The sequence below is a fragment of the Monodon monoceros genome, unplaced genomic scaffold, assembly GCF_005190385.1.
Source record: "Monodon monoceros isolate NGI ecotype Baffin Bay Population unplaced genomic scaffold, NGI_Narwhal_1 Super_Scaffold_22, whole genome shotgun sequence".
Classification (NCBI taxonomy): domain Eukaryota; kingdom Metazoa; phylum Chordata; class Mammalia; order Artiodactyla; family Monodontidae; genus Monodon; species Monodon monoceros.
Genome location: NW_021703779.1, coordinates 61775816 through 61792946, shown reverse-complemented (window position 1 = coordinate 61792946; position 17131 = coordinate 61775816). Strand labels below are relative to the sequence as shown.

At 39.4% G+C, this 17131-nt stretch overlaps 1 pseudogene; it reads right to left on the bottom strand.

The window, feature by feature from the left end:
* Positions 1–5075: 5075 nt before the first annotated feature.
* LOC114905651 lies at positions 5076–5698 on the bottom strand (annotated as a pseudogene).
* Between the last annotated feature and the right edge of the window lie 11433 nt (positions 5699–17131).

Below are 17131 nucleotides of genomic sequence, written 5' to 3'. Positions count from 1 at the left end.
GAAAAAAAATGTCAGACCAGAATTTTCCACACAATGAAACTATCTTTCAAAAGTGATATAGAAATCTAAAAAATAGCTTGAGAAAATCCACTACTACAAAAACTGCACAAGAAATATTAAATGAATTTTTTTTTCAGGAAAAAGGGCTAGGATACCAGGCAGAAACTTGAATCTATATAGAAAAAATAAGATCTCCAGCAATGGATAGAGTGAAGGCAAATTTAAAAGGTATTTTTACTCATTTTATCACTCTTAAAGAAAATTGACGGCAATGATTTCATTGCAGATCAGTCCTCATGAACATTTTACTAGCCATCCCAGCCAGTGCAGTAAGGTGAGAAAAATAAAAAGAATATATAGTAAAGGAAAAAAAAAATAAAATGGGCTCATATGACAGGAATCTCAATGTGGAAATTCCCATAGAAATTACATGAATCTATTAGCTCTAATAAGAAAATGTGTCAAGGTAATAAGATACAAGATTCACATATAAAATCGAGTTTATGTCTAAAAAATTGTAATGAACAAACTGAAATTGATTAGTATCCCAAAATGTGAGCTATTTTGTTATAAGTCTAAGAAAATATGGGCAAGATCTGTATGTTGAAACCTAAAAAAGTACTGATTAAAGAAAGCAAAATAAATGGAGAGGGATATAGTCATCAGGAATTGGAAAAGTCAATATTGTGAATGATGTCACATTTCCTAAAATTCAATGGAATCATATATTATTCACTCTTGTGTAAAGCCTCTTTGATTCAGCATAAATTTTGTGAATTTTATTGAGGTATGGTTACATACATTCTACTGTATCCATTTAAAAGTTTACAATTTGGGGAATATGGACATATATGTGCACAAAAACGAATCCACAGTCGGAAAAAAACCAGACCAGTGGTTACTCAATCAGAGTAGTTGTGGAAATTTTAAGGGTCATGAGGGAACTTGCAGAGGTGAGAGTTATGTTCTCCATCTTGATAAGGGTTCATGTTGCATCAGTATATTCATTTGTCAAACACTGACTGAAGAGTATCATTTTGTGTTTCCTTGTTTAAACAATTTACTGCAAAAAAGAACCAAAAAAATTGCATTGTACTTAATAATATGAAATTAATATTATATGAAATTAAATTAATATGAAATTAAAATTGTACTTAGTAATATGAAATATTGTAAATGGTATTTTACAATAATATCTGTAAAAATAAAATACTTAGAGACAAATTTACTAATAAATGTATAAAATATCCTAAGATTATATCATATTGTTGAAAGAAATTAAGAAAGCTTAAATCAATAAAAGGTACGCTAGTTCTTGAATTGGAAGATTCACTATTGTTAGTTTTCCCTAAAGTAAGCTGTAGATTAAATGCAATCCCAATCAAAAGTCCAACAGGTTCTTTTGTACAAATGATCAAGGTGATTTGAAAATTTATGTGGACATGAAAAAGACCTAGAATATTCATAACCACCTTCAAATGTAGAGCACCTCACCTGACTTTAAAACAAATGTAGAGCACTTTACCTGACTTTAAAACTAACTCTAAAGCTAGTAGTTAAAATAATCGATCACTTTGATACTCATGAGCAAATAAAACATCAGTTGAATTCAGTGAAACAGAGGGGTGAGTTCAAGAATAGATACACTTATACAGTCAAACAATTTTGTCAATGGCACAAAAGTAATTCAATGGGAAAAAGAAAGTCTTTTCATCAAATGGTGCTGGGACAGTCTGTATCCAAGTAGAAAAAGAATTACTTTGATCCCCACATTAAATCACATACACAAATTAATTTGAGATGGGTTATTATCTAAACATAAAAGTTAAAAATATAAGACTCTTGGTAGAAAATATAGGAGAATGTGTCCACAGTCTTAGAGGAACAAGGACTTCACAGGACTCAAAAAGCACTAATCATAAAAGAAAACAGTGTTGAATTGGACTTCAACAAAATTAAAATCTTATTCATTAAAACATACCATTGCTTTTGCACAGCAAAGGAAACCATCAACAAAATGAAAAAACCTACTGAATGGGAGAAAACATTTGCAAATAATATGACTGATAAGGGATTAATATCCAACATATATAAAGAGCTGATACAACTCAACATTAAAAAAAACAAAAACAGGGGCTTCCCTGGTGGCGCAGTGGTTGAGAATCTGCTTGCCTATGCAGGGGACACAGGTTTGAGCCCTGGTCTGGGAAGATCCCACATGCCACGGAGCAACTAGGCCCGTGAGCCACAACTACTGAGCCTGCGTGTCTGGAGCTTGTGCTCTACAACAAGAGAGGCCGCGATAGTGAGAGGCCCACGCACCACGATGAAGAGTGGCCCCTGCTCACCACAACTAGAGAAAGCCCTCGTACAGAAACGAAGACCAAACACAGCCAAAAATAAATAAATAAATAAATTAAAAAACAAAAACAAACAACTGGATTAAAAAATGGGCAGAAATGAGTAGACATTTTTCCAAAGAGGAAATGCAGATGGCCAACAGGCACAAGAAAAGTGCTCAACATCGCTAATGATCAGGGAAATGCAAATCAAAACCACAGTGAGGGGCTTCCCTGGTGGCGCAGTGTTTGAGAGTCTGCCTGCCAATGCAGCGGACATGAGTTCGAGCCCTGGTCTGGGAAGATCCCACATGCCGTGGAGCAACTAGGCCCGTGAGCCACAACTACTGAGCCTGCGCGTCTGGAGCCTGTGCTCCACGACAAGAGAGGCCGCGATAGTGAGAGGCCCACGCATCGCAATGAGGAGTGGCCCCTGTTTGCCGCAACTAGAGAAAGCCCTCACACAGAAACGGAGACCCAACACAGCCAAAAATAAATAATAAAAACAACAACAACAACAACAAAAACCCACAGTGAGATATCACCTTGCACCTGTCTGAATGGCTATCATCGAAAAGAACACACTAGGGCTTCCCTGGTGGCGCAGTGGTTGAGAGTCTGCCTGCCGATGCAGGGGACACAGGTTCGTGCCCCAGCCTGGGAAGATACCACATGCCATGGAGCGGCTGGGCCCGTGAGCCATGGCCTCTGAGCCTGCGCGTCTGGAGCCTGTGCTCCGCAAGGGGAGAGGCCACAACAGTGAGAGGCCTGCGTACCGCAAAAAAAACCAAAAAACAAAAAAAAACACAATAAAGAATGTTGGTGAGGATGTGGAGAAAAGAGAACTCTCATACACTGTTTGTGGGAATTTAAATTTGTGCAGCTACTATCGAAACAGTATGGAGGTTTCTCAAAAAATCTAAAAATAGATTTACCACATGACCCAGCAATTCCACTCCTGGGTGTATATTTGAAAAAAACAAAAACACTGATTGGAAAATTTACATGCATCTCAATATTCATAGCAACATTATTTACAATTGCCAAGATATGGAAGCAACCTAAATGTCCATCAACAGATGAATGGAAAAAGAAGATGTGGTGTATACACACACACACACACACACACACACAGTGGAATACTACTCGGTCATAAAAAAGAATGAAATTTTGCCAGTTGCAGCAACATGGATGGACTTGGAGGGCATTATTCTAAATGAAATAAGTCGGACAGAGAAATACAAATACTGTATGATATCACTTATATGTAGAATCTAAAAAATAAAACAAACTTGTGAATATAACAAAAAAAGAAGCATACTCACAGATATAGAGAACAAACCAGTGGTTATCAGAGGGGAGGGGGAGGGGCAATATAGGGATTGGGGAGTGGGAAGTACAAATTATTGGGTTTAAGATAGGTTACAATGATGTATTGTATAACACAGGGAATACCACCAATATTTTGCAATAACTGTAAATGGAAAGCAACCTTTAAAAATTGTATAAAAAATTTTAACAACAAAAGCCACATTTAAAATGGCAGGGAATTTTGTGGAATCTTTACTTGTCCTTGCTCCATCCCTGCCTTGCACAGCATAGCGCAGATGGGAGAAGCAGTAGTCTTATCCCTTGTTAATTTTAGTGAAGTAGAGAAAATTCGACTGAATTTGCTCTGTTCTAAACTGTCTGTGCACTGTGTAAGGGAATGATATCTACAATGCTTAACTCAGAGTTCAAAGGACCGAAAATAGCTTGGATCTCAGGCTAAGGGTAGCCTTGGGAAGCTGAGAGCATGGCTAATGAAAATCCACCAGATGCCTGCATGCAAAACATTATTATGTGGGGATTTTTTCCCAGCTTTATTGAGATATAATTGACACATAACATTGTGTAAGTTTAAGGTGTACAACGTGTTGATTTGATACATTTATAAATGCAAAATGATTACCACCATAGTATCAGCTATTATGAAAGAGATTTTTTTTAAAGGGCCATTTATTCCTTTCCCAAATATTACAGTAAAACCAGGTGGAAGAGGATGGTTTTAGCAGTTAGAAAAAAAAGTACAAATCTGAGGTTTGGCCATTAAAAGTTATTTACAACAATGGGAGGGGAAAAAAGACAATAAGAAGTTGTTTCACCTTACAGAACTCCCCCCAACCCCGAAGCTTAATACTTGATTACCAAGTAAAAAAGAGATACAGTTGATTCACAAGCTGGAGGTCTGAACTTGAGTAATACATTTATAAAAACCTAGACAGGGGCAGTGTCCTCTCCAGCCTAGGTGCCACTAGGCACAGCACAAGAGACTAAAAACTCAACAGAGGAAGGCTGGACACTCAGGGTTTGGGAGTGTAGGCACCCCCACATGTGGCTCTGGGATTTGGTGAGTAAACAAAGCCTACTTGGAAAAGAATTGGGGAAGAAAACTGCAACTGCCTTATGCATGGGTGGGGATAGGGAATGGGTAGGGCCAGGGGCAGGAGCATTTCCCATCACTAACCTAACTTGGGAAACTGCAAGGGACCATCTTCAACTGGCCTTAAGAGGAAGACCAGATGGATGATGGGAGAATCCACATAGGGAGAGGAGGAGAGGGAAAGTGGTTAGTGGGGCAACAGCCCCTTCCTTTCTGGGCGCAGGAAGGCAGCCAGGGCACCAGGTCCAGGCAGTGACCTCACAAGGACAGCACAGTTTTTGCAGCTTAGAGATCACCCACCTGCCCCCACCCAGCTACTCATTCTGCTCGCTGGCTGGTGTAGGGCCACTCTCTGGCCCGAAGGGAGTGGATGGCTCTGCGCCTGGGGCCCTGCCTCTTCTGTGTCTCCTCCTCCCTTGGAGGAAGCACTAGCCTCTGCCCCTTTGGCCTGGGGCTCCTGGCTCTCAGGGGTAGCGGCAGCCTTCCCTCCCTGGGCAGTGCCTTCCTCGCTGCAGGCACCGACCACCCCCTGCTCCTGCCCTTCCTCTGGGTGAGGAGGCAGATGGATCACCCCCAGCCCCCTCCTTGCGATTTATCTTGAAGGACAGGCCACTCAATTTGGAAGGCTTCTTGAAAGAGAATTTCTTCTTCTTCTTGGGGGTCTCCTTGGCGGGGGGTGGGGGGGGCGGGGGGAAGCTCCCCCTTGACCTCAGAGCCCTGGCTAGGGGGTGCCGGCTCGATGGCATTGCCATTGGCCCCGGCTTCCTCCTCTGTTCTGTTCACGGCAGGGGAGCGACCCTCCTCCACCTTTGGGGGATAAGTCTCCATTGCTTTTCACGTGGCTGTTCTCCCGTTCATTGACCTTAGCGGGGGAAGTGCTTGCTGCTTCCTAGGTGGTCACGTCGCCCCAGGGAGCCTTGGAGCTCTGGTTGCCCATGGTGGGGGTTCTGCTGGTGGGCGCCAGGAGCCACCCCCTGCTCATGCCATAAGGGATAGTTTGGTCTGGTGGCCCAGGCCGGCAGAGGGGAGGGGCTTGCACCTGAGGGGGAAGGGTGTGTGTGTGGGAAAATGAGCTGCACCCCTGCTCCACACCTCACCGACTAGCTGCGCCCGCCACCGCTCTGCTCCTCACCAGAATGCCCATGCAAGAGATTATTGATTGAGGAATACAGAACAGCTAAGGCACAATAGAAACAGGGGTAAGCTTCTTAGGGAAAGGAAGGCATTTAAAAGCAACTATGTATAGACTTCCCAATTTCAAAGTTTACTATAAAACTACACTAATCAAAAGAGTGTGGTAAGTTTTGAAATTGGGAAGTGTACACATAGTTGCTTTTAAATGCCTTCCTTTCCCTAAGAGGCTTGAATGGACTTGAGGACCCGGGGAGTGGGAAAGGTAAGCTGGGACTAAGTGAGAGAGTAGCATTGACGTATATACACTACCAAATGTAAAATAGATAGCTAGTGGGAAGCAGCTACATCTCAAGGGGAGAACAGCTCACTGCTTTGAGGCCACCTAGAGGGATAGGGAGGGGGGGAGGGAGACGCAAGAGGGAGGGGATATGGGGATATATGTACACATATAGCTGATTCACTTTGTTATACAGCAGAAACTAATACAACATTGTAAAGCAATTATACTCCAATAAAGTTGTTTTTTTAAAAAAGTGTGGTAATGACATAAAGACAGATATACAAACCAATGGAATAGAATTGGGAGTCCAGAAATAAAGCATTGCATATATGACCAAATGATTTTTCAAAAAGGTGTCAAGTTCATTCAATGGAGGAAGGACATTTTCCCAACAAATGGTGTTGGGAAAGCTGGGTATCCACATGCAAAAGGATAAAATTGGATCCTCACACCACATATGAAAATTAACTTAAGATGGATCAAAGACCTAAATGTAAGAGCTAAAATTATGAAATTTTCAGGAGAAAATATAGGGGGAGGGGACTTCCCTGGTGGTGTAGTGGTTAAGAATCTGCCTGCCAATGCAGGGGACACAGGTTTGATCCCTGGTCCAGGAAGATCCCACATGCTGTGGAGCAAATAAGCCCTTGCACCACAAACTGAAGCCTTGGGCCTACAGCCCGTGCTCTGCAACAAGAGAAGCCACAGCAATGAGAAGCTCATGCACCACAATGAAGAGTAGCCCCACTCTCCACAACCAGAGAAAAGCCCACGCACAGCAACGAAGACCCAACGCAACCAAAAACATAAATAAAATTAAAAAAAAGAAAATATAGGGGGAAATTGTCATGATACTGGATTTGAAAATGATTTCTTGGGTATGACATCAAAAGCATAGGCAACAAAAGGAAAATGGATAAATTACACTACATTAAAATTTGAAAAAGCTTTTGTGCATTAAAGGACACTAACAACAGAGTAAAGAGGCGACCAGTGAAGTGGGAGAAAAATGTATGCAGATCAAATAGCTTAGTAGGGGTTAATATTAAGAATATATAAAGAATTTCCACAGCTCAACAACAAACAGAAAAAACCCAGTTAAAAATTGAAGAGGGCTTCCCCGGTGGCACAGTGGTTGAGAGTCCGCCTGCCGATGCAGGGGACACGTGTTCCTGCCCCGGTCTGGGAAGATCCCACATGCCGCGGAGTGGCTGGACCCGTGAGCCATAGCCGCTGAGCCTGCGCATCTGGAGCCTGTGCTCCGCAACGGGAGAGGCCACAACGGTGAGAGGCCCGTGTACGCCCCCACCCCCCCACCCCCCCAAAAAAAAGAAGAAAGAGATTAAATAGACAATTGTCCTAGGAAGATATACAAATGTCCATTAAGCCAATGAAAAGATACTCAACATCACTAATTATTAGGGAAAAGTAATAAAACCACAATGAAATACCACTTCTCTTCCATTATGTTGACGTGTTTTTTTTTTTTTACAACTTCATTGGAGTATAATTGATTTACAGTCGTGTGCTATTTTCTGCTTTATAACAAAGTGAATCAGTTATACACATACATATGTTCCCATATCTCTTCCCTCTTGCGTCTCCCTCCCTCCCACCCTTCCCATCCCACCCCTCTAGGTGGTCACAAAACACCGAGCTGATATCGTTATCCTATGCAGCTGCTTCCCACTAGCTATCTATTTTAATTTGGTAGTATATATATGTCCATGCCACTCTCTCACTTTGTCACAGCTTACCCTTCCCCCTCCCCATATCCTCAAGTCCATTCTCTAGTGGTCTGTGTCTCTATTCCTGTATTACCCCTAGGTTCTTCGTGACATTTTTTTCTCTTAAATTCCATATATATGTGTTAGCATATGGTATTTGTCTTTCTCCTTCTGACTTACTTCACTCAGTATGACAGACTCTAGGCCCATCCACTTCATTACAAATAGCTCAATTTCATTTCTTTTTATGGCTGAGTAATATTCCATTGTATATATGTGCCATGTCTTCTTTATCCACTCATCCAATGATGGACACTTAGGTTGTTTCCATCTCTGGGCTATTGTAAATAGAGCTGCAATGAACATTTTCGTACATGACTCTTTTTGAATTATGGTTTTCTCAGGGTATACGCCCAGTAGTGGAATTGCTGGGTCATATGGTAGTTCTATTTGTAGCTTTTTAAGGAACCTCCATACTGACTGTACCAATTAACATTCCCACCAGCAGTGCAGGAGTGTCCCCTTTTCTCCACACCCTCTCCAGCATTTATTGTTTCTAGGTTTTTTAATGATGGCCATTCTGACTGGTGTGAGATGATATCTCATTGTAGTTTTGATTTGCATTTCTCTAATGATTAATGATGTTGAGCATTCTTTCATGTGTTTGTTGGCAGTCTGTATATCTTCTTTGGAGAAATGTCTATTTAGGTCTTCTGCCCATTTTTGGATTGGGTTGGGTTTTTTTAGTTATTGAGCTGCATGAGCTGCTTGTAAATTTTGGAGATTAATCCTTTGTCAGTTGCTTCACTTGAAAACATTTTCTCCCATTCTGAGGGTTGTCTTTTGGTCTTGTTTATGGTTCTCTTTGCTGTGCAAAAGCTTTGAAGTTATATTAGGTCCCATGTGTTTATTTTTGTTTTTATTTCCATTTCTCTAGGAGGTGGGTCAAAAAGAATCTTGCTGTGATTTATGACATAGAGTGCTCTGCCTATGTTTTCCTCTAAGAGCTTGATAGTTTCTGGCCTTACATTTAGGTCTTTAATCCATTTTGAGCTTACTTTTGTGTGTGGTGTTAGGGAGTGACCTAATCTCATACATTTACACGTACCTGTCCAGTTTTCTCAGCACCACTTATTGAAGAGGCTGTCCTGTGTCCACTGTACATTCCTGCCTCCTTTATCAAAGATAAGGTGACCATATGTGTGTGGGTTTATCTCTGGTCTTTCTATCCTGTTCCATTGATCAATCTTTCTGTTTTTGTGATAGTACCATACTGTCTTGATTACTGTAGCTTTGTAGTATACTCTGAAGTCGGGGAGCCTGATTCCTCCAGTTCTATTTTTCGTTCTCAAGATTGCTTTGGCTATTCAGAGTCTTTTGTGTTTCCAGACAAATTGTGAAATTTTTTGTTCTAGTTCTGCGAAAAATGCCAGTGGTAGTTTGACAGGGATTGCATTGAATCTGTAGATTACTTTGGGTAGTAGAGTCATTTTCACAACATTGATTCTTCCAATCCAAGAACATGGTATATCTATCCATCTACTTGTATCATCTTTAATTTCTTTCATCAGTGTCTTATAATTTTCTGATTACAGGTCTTTTGTCTCCTTAGGTAGATTTTTTCCTAGATATTTTATTCTTTTTGTTGCAGTGGTAAATGGGAGTGTTTTCTTGATTTCATTTTCAGATTTTTCATCATTAGTATATAGGAATGCCAGAGATTTCTGTGCATTAATTTTGTATCCTGCTACTTTACCAAATTCATTGATTAGCTCTAGTAGTTTTCTGGTAGCATCTTTAGGATTCTCTATGTATAGTATCATGTTATCTGCAAGCAGTGACAGCTTTATTTCTTCTTTTCTGATTTGGATTCCTTTTATTTCCTTTTCTTCTCTGATTGCTGTGGCTAAAACTTCCAAAACTATGTTGAATAAGAGTGGTGAGAGTGGGCAACCTTGTCTTTTTCCTGATCTTAGTGGAAATACTTTCAGTTATTCACCATTGAGGATGATGTTGGCCATGGGTTTGTCATATATGGCCTTTATTATGTTGAGGAAATTTGCCTCTATGCCTACTTTCTGCAGAGTTTTTACCATAAATGTGTGTTGAATTTTGTTGAAAGCTTTCTCTGCATCTATTGAGATGATCATATGGTTTTTCTCCTTCAATTTGTTAATATGGTGTATCACGTTGATTGATTTGTGTATATTGAAGAATCCTTGCATTCCTGGGATAAACCTCACTTGATCGTGGTGTATGATCCTTTTAATGCGCTGTTGGATTCTGTTTGCTAGTATTTTGTTGAGGATCTTTGCATCTATGTTCATCCATGATATTGGCCTGTAGTTTTCTTTCTTTGTGACATCCTTGTCTGGTTTTGGTATCAGAGTGATGGTGCCCTCATAGAATGAGTTTGGGAGTGTTCCTCCCTCTGCTATATTTTGGAAGTGTTTGAGAAGGATAGGTGTTAGCTCTTCTCTAAATGTTTGATAGAATTCGCCTGTGAAGCCATCTGGTCCTGGGCTTTCACTTGTTGGAAGATTTTTAATCATAGTTTCAATTTCAGTGCTTGTGATTGGTTTGTTCATATTTCCTCTTTCTTCCTGGTTCAGTCTTGGCAGGTTGTGCATTTCTTAGAATTTCTCCATTTCTTCCAGGTTGTCCATTTTATTGGCATAGAGCTCCTTGTAGTAATCTCTCATGACCTTTTTTATTTCTGCAGTGTCACTTGTTACTTCTTCTTTTTCTTTTTTATTCTGTTGATTTGAGTCTTCTCCCTTTTTTTCTTGATGAGTCTGGCTAATGGTTTATCAATTTTGTTTATCTTCTCAAAGAACCAGCTTTTAGTTTTATTGATCTTTGCTATCATTTCCTTCATTTCTTTTTCATTTATTTCTGATCTGATTTTTATGATTTCTTTCCTTCTGCTATCTTTGCGGTTTTTTTTTGTTCTTCTTTCTCTAATTGATTTAGGTGCAAGGTTAGGTTGTTTATTTAAGATGTTTCCTGTTTATTAAGGTGGGATTGTATTGCTATAAACTTCCCTCTTAGCACTGCTTTTGTTGCATCCCATAGGTTTTGGGTCATCGTTTCTCCAGTGTTATTTGTTTCCAGGTATTTTTTTAATTTCCTCTTTGATTTCTTCAGTGATCACTTCGTTATTAAGTAGTATATTGTTTAGACTCCATGTGTCTGTATTTTTTACAAATATTTCCCTGTAATTGATATCTAGTCTTATAGCGTTGTGGTCGGAAAAGTTACTTGATACAATTTCAATTTTGTTAAATTTACCAAGGTTTGATTTGTGACCTAAGATACGTTCTATTGTGGAGAATGTTCCATGAGCACTTCAGAAAAATATGTGTTCTGTGGTTTTTGGATGTAATGTCCTATAAATATTAAGTCCATCTTGTTTAATGCATCATTTAAAGCTTGTGTTTCCTTATTTATTTTCATTTTGGATGATCTGTCCATTGGTGAAAGTGGGGTGTTAAAGTCCCTTACTATGAATGTGTTACTGTCGATTTCCCCTTTTATGGCTGTTAGTATTTGCCTTATGTATTGACGTGCTCCTGTGTTGGGTGCATAAATACTTACAATTGTTATATCTTCTTCTTGGATCGATCCCTTGATCATTATGTAGTGTCCTTCTTTGTCTCTTGTAATAGTCTTTATTTTAAAGTCTATTTTGTCTGATATGAGAATTGCTACTCCAGCTTTCTTTTGGTTTCCATTTGCATGAAATATCTTTTTCCATCCCCTCACTTTCAGTCTCTATGTGTCTCTAGGTCTGAAGTGTGTCTCTTGTAGACAGCATATATATGGGTCTTGTTCTTGTATCCATTCAGCCAGTCTTTTGGTGGGAGCATTTAATCCATTTACATTTAAGGTAATTATCGATATGTATGTTCCTATTCCCATTTTCTTAATTGTTTTGTGTTTGTTATTGTAGTTCTTTTCCTCTTCTTGTGTTTCTTGCCTAGAGAAGTTCCTTTAGCGTTTGTTGTAAAGCTGGTTTGGTGGTGCTGAACTCTCTCAGCTTTTGTCTGTAAAGGTTTTAATTTCTCCATCAAATCTGAATGAGACCCTTGCTGGGTTGAGTAATCTTGGTTGTAGGTTTTTGTCCTTCATCACTTTAAATATGTCCTGCCACTGCCTTCTGTCTTGCAGAGTTTCTGCTGAAAGTTCAGCTGTTAACATTATGGGGATTCCCTTACGTGTTATTTGTTGTTTTTACCTTGCTGCTTTTAATATGTTTCTTTGTATTTAATTTTTGACAGTGTGATTAATATGTGTCTTGGCGTGTTTCTCCTTGGATTTATCCTGTATGGGGCTCTCTGTGCTTCCTGGACTTGATTAACTATTTCTTTTCCCATATTAGGTAAGTTTTCAACTATAATCTCTTCAAATATTTTCTCAGTCCCTTTCTTTTTCTTTTCTTCTTCTGGAACCCCTATAATTCGAATGTTGGTGCATTTATTGTTGTCCCAGAGGTCTCTGAGACTGTCCTCAGTTCTTTTCATTCTTTTTTCTTTATTCTGCTCTGCATTAGTTATTTCCACTATTTTATCTTCCAGGTCACTTATCCATTCTTCTGCCTCAGTTATTCTGCTATTGATCCCATCTAGAGTCTTTTTCATTTCATTTATTGTGTTGTTCATCATTGCTTGTTTGATCTTTAGTTCTTGCAGGTCCTTGTTAAATGTTTCTTGCATTTTGTCTATTCTATTTCCAAGATTTTGGATCATCTTTACTATCATTATTCTGAATTCTTTTTCAGGTAGATTGCCTATTTCCTGTTCATTTGTTAGGTCTGGTGGGTTTTTATCTTTCTCCTTCATCTGCTGTGTGTTTTTCTGTCTTCTCATTTTGCTTATCTTACTGTGTTTGGGGTCTCCTTTTTGAAGGCTGCAGGTTAGTAGTTTCCATTTTTTTTGGTGTCTGTCCCCAGTGGCTAAAGTTGGTTCAGTGGGTTGTGTAGGCTTCCTGGTGGAGGCGACTAGTGCCTGTGTTCTGGTAGATGAGGCTGGATTTTGTCTTTGTGGTGGGCAGTTCCACGTCTGGTGATGTGTTTTGGGGTGTCTGTGGACTTATTATGATTTTAGGCAGTCTCTCTTCTAATGGGTGGGGTTGTGTTCCTGTCTTGCTAGTTGTTTGGCATAGGTTGTCCAGCACTGTAGCTTGCTGGTCGTTGAGTGAAGCTGGGTGCTGGTGTCGAGATGGAGATCTCTGGGAGATTTTTGCCGTTTGATATTATGTGGATCTGGGAGGTCTCTTGTGGACCAGTGTCCTGAATTTGGCTCTCCCACCTCAGAGGCACAGCCCTGACTCCTGGCTGCAGCACCAAGAGCCTTTCATCTACACGGCTCAGAATAAAAGGGAGAAAAATTTGAAAGAAAGAAAGAAAGAATGAAAGAAAGAAAGAAAGGTATGAAAGAAGGAAGGAAGGAAGGAAGAAAGGAAGAAAGAAAGAAAGAGGATAAAATAACATAAAGTAAGATAAAATAACATAGTTATTAAAATAAAAAATAATTATTAAGAAAAAAAAAAAAACGGACGGATAGAACCCTAGGACAAATGGTGAAAGCAAAGCTAAATGGAGAAAATCTCACATAGAAGCGTACACATACACACTCACAAAGAGGAAAAGGGGAAAAAATAATAAATCTTGCTCTCAAATTCCACCTCCTCAATTTGGGATGATTCGTTGTCTATTCATGTATTCCACAGATGCAGGGTGCATGTAGTTGATTGTGGAGCTTTAATCCGCTGCTTCTGAGGCTGCTGGGAGAGAGTTCCCTTTCTCTTCTTTGTTCGCACAGCTCCCGGGACTCAGCTTTGGATTTGGCCCTGCCTCTGCGTGTAGGTTGCCGGAGGGCGTCTGTTCTTCGCTCAGACAGGACAGGGTTAAAGGAGCAGCTGCTTCGGGGACTCTGGCTTACTCAGGCCGGGCGGAGGGTAGGGTGCGGATGCGGGGCGATCCTGCGGCAGCAGAGGCCGGCGGGACATTGTAACAGCCTGAGGCGAGCCGTGCGTTCTCCCGGGGAAGTTGTCCCTGGATCCCGGGACCCTGGCAGTGGCGGGCTGCACAGGGTCCCCGGAAGGGAGGTGTGGATATTGACCTGTGCTCGCACACAGGCTTCTTGTTGGCGGCAGCAGCAGCCTTAGCGTCTCATGCCCGTCTCTGGGGTCCGCGCTGTTTGCCGTGGTTCGCGCCCGTCTCTGGAGCTCCTTTAAGCAGCGCTCTTAATCCCTTCTCCTCGCGCACCAGGAAACAAAGAGGGAAGAAAAAGTCTCTTGCCTCTTCGGCAGGTCCAGACTTTTCCCCAGACTCCCTCCGGGCTTGCCATGGTGCACTAACCCCTGCAGGCTGTGTTCACGTAGCCAACACCAGTCCTCTCCCTCGTGATGACTTTTTTTTTAGAAAAGTAAATAACAAGCTTTGACAAGGATGTGGAGAGACAGGAACACTTGTGCATTAATGAAGGGAATGTACAATTATGCAGCCACTGTGGGAAATAGTATGGCAGTTCCTCAAAAAAAAAATTGTTGTATAATATGATCCAGCAATTCCACCTCTGGATATATACCCAGAATTGAAACCAGGGACTCCAAAAGATATTTGTAAAACCATGTTCATAACAATATTATTCACATAACAACATTATTCACTCAATATTCAAAATGTGTAAGGAAAAAACGAACAGGGTAGGAGAAAATATTTGCAAACCATATGTCTGATAATGGGTTAATAGCCAAAATATATAGGGAACTCCTACAAATCAATAGCATAAAAACAAACAACCTGATTAAAATAGGGGCAAAGCAATTAAAACATGTCCAAAGAAGACATACAAATGTCAAACAGGTATATGAAAATGTGCTTGGCGTCTCTAATTATCAGGGAAGTTCAAAACCACAATGAAATGTCACCTCACATCTGTTAGGATGAGTATGATATGTTTCTAGATCAAAATCACAATGAGCTACCACTTCATATCCCTTAGAATGGCTATTATGTTTTTTAAAAGCAAAAGATAAGTTTGTCATGATGTGTAGAAAGTGGAACCATTGTATGTGGTTGGTGGGAATGTAAAATGGTGCAACTTCTACAGAAAACAGTATGGGGTTTTCTTGAAAAATTAAAAATAGAATTACCATATGACCCAGCAATCTCACTTCTGGGTATATATCCAGCAGAATTTAAATCAGGATCTGCAGGAGATATATTCACTCCCATGTTTATTGCAGCATTATTTGCAATAGCCAAGATATGGAAACAACTTAATTCCCAATGACAGATGAATGGATAAGGAAAATATAATATATACATACAACAGCATGTTATTCTTTCTTACAATGGAAGAAAATCCTGCCATATTCAACAGCATGGATGAAACTGGAGGATATTCTAAGTGAAATACACCAGTTACAAAAGGACAAATACTGCATCATTCCACTTAAACGAGGTCTCTAAAATATTCAAACTCAGAAAGAGTGAGTAAAATGATAGATGCAGGGGCAAAGGGGAAGAAACGGAATTGCTCTTCAAAACATATAAAACTCCATTTATGCAAGATAAATAATTTCTAGAGACCTGCTATCTCTAGATTGCACTTGTTGTTAACAATAATGTATTGCATACTTAAAAATTTAACAGGTTAGATCTCATGTTAAGTGTTTTTACCACAAAAAAGTATGTTTTAAATTACATGAAAATGAAAATACAGCTCATTGCAATTTCCAGGGTGCAGAAAAAGTAGTGTTTAGAGGGAAAATTGAATTAGAAAAGAAGAATTAATTTTAGCTATTTCTTCATTAGAAAAGAAGAAATAGCTAAAATAAATAATCTAATCTTCCACTTCAGGAAACTAGAAAAATAAGAACAAATTAAATTCAATATAAGCAGAATAAAAGAAATAATAAATATTAGACCTGTGAGGATTTCTACCTTCACTACTCCTACTCAAAATCATACTGGAATCCCTAGCTAGAAAGAGAAGAAAAGGAAATAAACATATACAGTTTGGAAGAAGGAAATAAAAATTACCCCAATATTATATGACTCTTTGTGTAGAAAAATGTCAAAGAATCAACAAAATATCTTCTGGAACTAATAAACCATCACAGGAAGGTTTCAGATAGAAGGTTAATATACAACTGTCAGTTCCTTTCTTATAGACCAGCTATGAACAACTGGAATTTTAAACTATAAGTACAATGTCATTTACATTAGCAACAACCAAGTGAAATACTTAGGTATAAATCTAACAAAATCTTATGAGAAAAATTTTATGAGAAAAACTATAAAACTGTAATGTAAGAAATCAAAAAACACAAATCAATATTGGCTTACCAATTGTTTAGTAAAGAATTAACCTCAATCCTTCTCAATTTCAAATAACAGAAGGGATTGGAACACTAACTTGTTCTATGAAGCCAGTATTTATCTGATACCAAAGCTAAACAATGGCATCACAAGAAAACTATAGACCAATACCCTTTATGAATATAGATGCAAAAATCTTCAATGCAATTCCAGTAAATGGAATCTAACAGTATGTTGAAAGAATTATTCACCATGAACAAGTAGAATTTATCCTAGGAATGCAAGGTGGCTCAATATACAAAAATCAATGTGTAATATACCACATAAACAGAATGAAGGGAAAAACCCATCTCTATTGATGCAGAAACAGCATTTCACTATATTCAACACACTTTCATGATAACAGTCACTTAATAAACAAAGAATAGAAGGTATATTAGTTTACCAGGGCTGTTACAACAAAATGTCACAGGCTGAGTGGCTTAAAGAACAGAAATTTATATTCTCACAGTTCTGGGGGCTAGAAGTCCCAATTTAAAATGTCGGCAGGTTTTTTTTTTTTTTTGGTATGTGCCCTTTCCTTGGCTTGTAGATGGTTGAACTTCTCACTGTATCTACATATGGTCGTGTGCACGCACAACCCTGGTGTGTCTTTGTGTGTACAAATTTCCTCTTCTTATAAGGACACCAGTCAGATTGGATTAAAATCCACTCTAATGGTCTCATTTTAACTTGTCTACCTCTTTAAAGGCCTTGTCATCAAATATAGTCCCATTCTGATGTACTGGGGGGTTAGGGTTATGACATGAATTTGGGGACTACATAATTTAACAGAAGGGAACTTACACAACCTGATAAAGTACATCTACCACAGCTAACACACTCAATGGTGAAAGACTA